This window comes from Glossina fuscipes, unplaced genomic scaffold (assembly GCF_014805625.2).
Source record: "Glossina fuscipes isolate IAEA_lab_2018 unplaced genomic scaffold, Yale_Gfus_2 2, whole genome shotgun sequence".
NCBI lineage: Eukaryota > Metazoa > Arthropoda > Insecta > Diptera > Glossinidae > Glossina > Glossina fuscipes.
This window is the reverse complement of record NW_023998416.1, coordinates 20889447-20896369: the sequence shown is the minus strand read 5'-3', so window position 1 is coordinate 20896369 and position 6923 is coordinate 20889447. Positions and strand designations below refer to the sequence as shown.

General features: G+C 34.2%; 1 pseudogene; it reads right to left on the bottom strand.

Annotated features, from left to right (window-relative positions):
- Positions 1–551: 551 nt before the first annotated feature.
- On the bottom strand, positions 552–897 carry LOC119634216 (annotated as a pseudogene).
- Positions 898–6923: the final 6026 nt, after the last annotated feature.

Here is a 6923-nt window from a genome sequence, read left to right as displayed (position 1 = left end):
GTAGTAGCTGGAAAAAAATTGGCCACGCCTACCCAATATTATGGTGTATTAAAATACAATTTTTTTTTCAACATTTTTGTTATGCCCAGAAGCAAGTTTTAAAAACCACCTAAAGTACATAAACTCTTGGTCCGTTTCGTATTCTCAGTGCACGTAAATATGTTCGTCTGCTCATTTGTCCATCTGTCTGTTTACCCAACTGTGGAGCATCTGTGGTAAACATTGTCCCGTTCGCAAAAATGAAGATATCGCCTACAAACTTGCAAGAGAGACTTGAAAATGACCCAAACCGGTCAAAGAACACGCCGCCAATGCCTTTGCTTTGTCTGCTTTTTGCTTCTTACGCATAAAGTACAACTTATACCCCGCACTAATTTTCATTTTTTTTCTGAAAAAGCAAAAAAATTAACAGCGCCTACCTTTCAATTTTTTTAGTCTTTTTCAGTTTTTATATATATATTCATTAATAAAAAAAAATTCTCACCACTACACATGCGCTGCACTATAGCGATACTGCCTTCTGTGTGTTAGATGACATGCATGTCTTAATCTTAATCATCGTCAGATTCCAAATTTTCGGTTTGTAAATTTTTGAATATGGCCACAGGAACGTATGTAGCCAATGTCAATAATTTTTTCGGAGAGTCTTCGTCGTCGAGAGTTTGCGGCGTCGAACTTAACGTACCCGAACGCGTAAAGGTGTGGGTATAACACCTTCGGATCAGTTGTAGCGCGTATAGAATCGTATATCGGAGGAGCCCATTTCTTTCCCCGCAAGTTTGCGGATCTCCTTGATGGGTCGTGGTGAACCCGGTTACCTAAATTTATGGTACACTCGTCGGTCACTACTCCTTTAATAGTCGATTTATTAATTTTTTCAACTTTGGTTTCAGCCATTTTTGTATATTGAAGCAAGTACGCCAGACAATAGAAAAAAAAAAAAAAACCAAGGATGACAGCGATGGATATAAAACATCCAGTCATGACCGAAAATAGTTTTCTTACTTGTTTTCTAATGCTTTTGGCGTTTCCCATCGATGAGCATTACTACATTTCTTTGCCTTCAAAAGGAAACATACTCATATTAAGATATTTTAAAACAATAATTAATTTATTTTTAATTAATTTTAATTTGAATTAACAACACAATTTGCATATTTGAGAGCAATACTGGCACAGGAAAATTCTGCGTAGGCATGTAACCTCTCGAATGGCTTAAAATCTTTTCTTCTGCCCGCCGATTCAAAATGATTTTCAAATTTTTCTGGCCGTGTTTCTGTCTGTCATCTGTTTATGCGTCGTCTTTTCAAGCCAAAATTGAAGAAACTTGGTACACTGAGGTTCATTGTCGTAGATAGGAATGTTATTTTAAATAGATTGGACCGGACCACTTTGCGACCATTGCACATACAACGTCTTAGTTTGGAAAAGTCCATAATTGCGCCAAAATGTATTTTGGGCTCCTGGCTGGGTGGGCCCTTATTCAACACCACTTTAAAAGCCTAAGAATAATTGGTTCTTTGATATCTTTGCTTGGATAGAAGTATACATAGCAGAATAACAATATCTGGAGGGGCTATTAGACGTGCGCTTAAACTTTAAAAAAAAAAAATTGTCTCTGAAATATACTAAAAAATAGTAACACCGGGCCTAACATTGTCGCGAGAAAATGCTTCGTACCTTTTTCGAAAATCGTTGTTCGAAGAAAAGGGCTTTAAAGTTCCAAATGCACATACCCTGCCGTATATATGCTAAGTGAGAAAATCCAAAGTTTTTGACCAACGTTGCCACACTCAACATAGCCTTCTAATGTCATTCCTGACAATTGAAGAAATTGAATTTGTGGAAAATATACTTGCTGTGCTACTTGTTAAACGCATTTGCTGTAACATTATTAGCGGTATAGTGTGAAGTATAGTTTGAAACAAAAAATGAAAGCAGATTTTTAGCTTAAGTTATTATACCTTACACTGAACGTCCTGCATGGATATATTAAGTTCCGTCTTATTGTCTTGCGTTCAACTCATAGTACAAAAATTTTGGGATAAATGTTCATGAAATTTGGTATATTGATGTACTTCGCTCCAAACCAAATGGTTTCACTTCGATCGCTTCCCATAAAAGGACTTGTGTGGAAAGATCGTTATATGAATAACTGTATGAGGGTTTGATGATGGGCCGTAGATCACTATAGTGTTTTTATTTATTTTGCCGTTATAAAAAGTACACACACATATGCACCCCACCCAGAAAGCCGTATATAAAAAAAATGTCTGGTTTTAAAAAAAAAAAAAAAAAAAAAAAAAAAACTGCCTAAAGTATGGAAGACAGTAAAATAGACGCGCTTTACGGCCAGTTCAGGCAAATCGTGAGAAGCAAGCGACTTTTCAAGCGCTCAACAATAAACAAGTTTTTAACATTAACTATTTGTTTTCGTTACGTTTGTCGCAGTAACTATAGTGCAACCACCGCATAAACGAAAAGTACTTAAGACCACGTCTTGTATGCACTTTGCTGAAACAAAGTTTTGCAAAAGCAAAATCAATGAAACTTCTATTGTCCAATTTTTACAAACCAACATTGTTTAAGAAACTGCCGCAAAAACATCAATCCTTCAGATAAATCATGTATCCAATGTGATAGTGAGGACTTTGTCTTAATATTATTACTTTTAAACTTTTCTGAAAATAAGGGAGTGAACACGCAAACAATAATAACTACAAAAACCGAAGTTGCACTTGTCCAAATGTTGTTAAGTGTGCAATATCGACAATTGTAAAAAGTAGAAACGAGAACTTCATGTTGAAAAGCAATTGAAGGCTTAAACGTTTTCATTCAGTTGCATAAGTTTGAACTAAAAAAAAAATACATATATGTACAGATATATATATATATATATATATATATATATATTATTGTATATTATTGCAGTTCCTTCAAGATGGCCTTTCAGGAGCAGGAGACGCGAGAGACTTCAACGTTTCTGCAGAGAAATTAAGACGTTGAGACAAAGTTTTTAACATGAATTATGGAGTCGACTACTGAGCATAAGTTTAAACTAAAATATATATTGTATATTATTGTAGTTCCATCAAGATGAGCTTTCAGGAGCAAGAGACGCGAAAGACTTCAGCGGTTCTATTGAGAAATTATAACTTTAAAGTAAAGTTTTTAACATAGACTACGGAGTCGATTACTGAATTTTATGTTTACCTGCCACTTTTCTTCGAAATCTCGCAGTAAAGCATGTAAGGGACGAGCAAAAAAATAAGAAGGATTATTTAGTCGAATTGCAGACTAATGAAAAAACTAACGAAAAACTTATTACAATAAGAAAGCATGTTGGCATATTAACAGTGCATCCCAAAAGTTCAAAATCGTTTTTCTCCAAAGACGATTTTTCAAAATGGCCTTCGGAATTACTTCTAAAATTATCATACTTTTGTCCGAATTGTTTAGAGTAATTTAAAAAAAAATTCTCTGGAGAAATACGTAAGGTTTGTCTGATAAGTTAATTTAACAATTTTTAACTTTTGCCGACAATTAAACTTTTTCATTCAAACACCTGCCAGTGATTCAAAAATCAAGATTTTGAAGAAAGCATTCTAGCTTCGAACATGTAGATCAAATAACCTTTTCTTTTCTTGTTTTCAAATTTGCATAAAAGTGGATCCGGGCCACAGAGCTCGTTTAATTGAATACGATTATGAATGTAAAATGACAATAAAACGAATATGAGTGAATAAGAGAATGGCATCGGTCTTACCATTCTTTTGATATTATTCCAAAGTAAGCTACGCGCAATTAACTTTTCAAATATCGTTATTCTATTATCATTTTCTTCTAACCTTTCAAAATTGTCAAGGTATCTTTTTGCTGTCCCTGCAACGATCTTTCTCCATAAAGCGAATATAATCTCCTCACTTGTTTTTTACGCAACTTTATAAAGAACTTGCCACGCTTTACGCAAATGCGTGGTCATTTTTATTATAAACGAATTGACAAAGTTTGTCCTTTCCATGGTGTACTAAGACACAAATTCCTCATTTTATCTCATGCTTTTATATATACTTTACTTTTTATAAGCAACATATTGCTGGAAAGGTTAGCTACCAATTTATTTACAAGACCTAATCCAAAGATATTTTAAGAACTCTTTAAAACCTCTAAAAAAATCTCTATGTGATGTTTTCGCATTTTTCCCTTTATTGTTACATTTTCGTCCTCAAGCTATAAATTGTAAAAGTATACATTTAAACGCTATTTGGGGTATGTAAAAGTTCTTTGAACGACATCAAAAGCTTGTTTTAGAGTTTGTGGCGAACTTTGAACGCTTGTCCCTACGGGAAATATCTAATAATCAAAATTTTTCCCTTAGACTTGACTTAGAGGTGTCAAAGCATAGATTAAGTGCATTCTTGCTTCATAGTTCTTATCAACATTTGCTGCGGATTATAAGAATAGGATTTTTGTCGTTTCTAATATGGATTTTCTACTGATCGAGCATTATCATGCTGAAAAGCTCGAATCAATTGGACAAACTTTTTTTAATAGATTCACAAAAGTTCGTTTTGCTGTTGCCTTAATAAAGTGTTTTGGCAGATAAATCTTATCGAAAAATCTAACGTAGTATAAAGCTTCACCCATTCAGAACTGGGTAAATTACTTGCACCCCAACAATATTGTAAGCAAATCTCATGATTGTATCGAAAAGTCCTTGGAAGAGCTAAAGTCATCTAACACCCATTAGAGCAAGTTACCGCCTCTCTTAAAGATACCTTCAAACGAATAAACTACACTTAATCTTGCTTCATTGGTAGAATCTTTATTCTGGAGGTTTGGTCAAGCAAAGAATTGATAATTTTAGTTCAATTTTTACAGATTTGTCATATCACTGAAAGATCTGACTTTTATTGTATCTCTCCTATATATATATATTAAAATTATTTTGCTTTCTTCAAATTTTTTGCATGCATGTCTTTAACTTCCTTCTCACAACCATTTAAACAATATATCCTAAATTTCATAAGAACTTTGGTATAAGGCATAAAGTTTCTTGTGGTATATAATTGAATATATTGTCCAGCTCCGTTAGCCTTATGTGGGTAAATACTGTACATATTCTCAAAGTTATGGAAAGTTTCTAAGAATGCTTTTGATAATTTGTAAACTTTGATGGTGTTATGAGAATTTTTGAAAAGTTTTTATCTTCCTCTTCTCCTTTTTTATTTACTATTACCCGAAAAGAAAGAAACCTTAATTCACATTTGTGGACGAAAAAGCTCATTTTTTAAATTAAATTAGTCGAAGTAGTATTGAGTTAGTGCATAAATATGAGGCGTTCCTTTGACGTGCAGTATTTTAAGAAAAATTTACAATATTTTATAAATGTTTGAATGAAAATATCCTTCTACTTTTAGATTATAAAAATGCGTGTCGGCAATCATGCTCATATTATGGTGCACCGCTTTGCGAAAGGATGAAAAGCAGCGCAGTCAGAAAAACCAGAAAAAGTCAATGCGGGGAATGGTTTGCCCGTTTCAAATCTGTCTTGTTCTGTTTAGTTTGGAAGATAAGCGACGAAGTGATTCTAAATCGATCTAGGCTTGTCTGTCTTTCTGTCCATCTGTCTGTCTTGTATTCTTGCGTTTAACCTGCAAGCTGCAATTTTTAAGATAATTTGGTGACATTTGGTTCATTAACATGTTTTATCCCAAGGACGAACGCTATCGAAAATGGTTCGGATCGAATTTCCCTCGTAAGATCTTATTTTAAAAAGTTACGTAAATAAACGTATTAAGCGAAGTAGTGTAGGGTATCTAATAGTGTGCCCTGTCACATTGTAATACTTTTACTCGCCTTTAATGAGCTTCTGCGAATTACGAGGCTCAAGGAGGATGAAAAAACCCACTTAACTAGTCCTTCGGAAATTAAAGCAGTTTCGATGACCATCTAGCATGAAATATTTTGCCATCTCCATCTATTAGATAGTAATATTAGATGCGTACTACAGCGTTTTATCGTTTTTATAGAGTATCAATGCCTTACTTATAACAAAACTAATTGTCACAAAAATTGCATTTCATTCAAGACATGCCACAAATTCTCGTTCACATATTACTCTTACTCCTCTGGTGGAATTTGCTATCAAGTGTCTACTATAGGTTATATATGCTATGGGCGTGTTCTCTTACCGGTTTGGCCCCTATGTGCGACCACGTCGAATATTTTTGCTGAACTTGTTGCTTTTGTTTTCACTTTTGCAATCAGGCGATCATAGCAATTAACAGGCAAACAGGCGGATGGACTGACAAACATACCATAGACTGATAGTTGAAATCGATAGTTCTAAATATTGATAGTTTTAAAATATTGAGTAGTTAGTGTAGGAGTAGGAAATTCCCATTTCTATACCTGTCGACCTGTGCACAGTTTTATTGTTGTGAACGGCCATCGAGTCAAAATACATTATTGTTTTTCATTGCTGAAACTAGAGATTGTCTCAAATTCTATTGTCTTGTGTTCGTGCCTTTGATCAACTTGACCCATTTGCAATACTAACCTGCAGGCAAAAACTTCCTACGTTTCTGTCACATTGAATGCTTTGTGTTTACTACAGCCATTACATAAGCAGACAGACAGACAGACGAACAGACAGATCCTTTATGCTTTTTGAAGTTTGATACTAATGAAGAACATCTATACTTAATAAGGTCTACAAGGCTTTCTTCTGGTTGTTGCAAACGCTTTGACAAAACAAATGTACACCTTATACTTGGGCGGCGAATATAAAAATTGATACCTTCTCAATAATGCACAAAGGAAAATTTAAAATGAATGGAGGCGTACGATAACAGAGCAAAACAGGTGAATTTCCTTTCTTTTTGGGCATTATTAACCAATAGAAAAATTGTTTTTTTTCC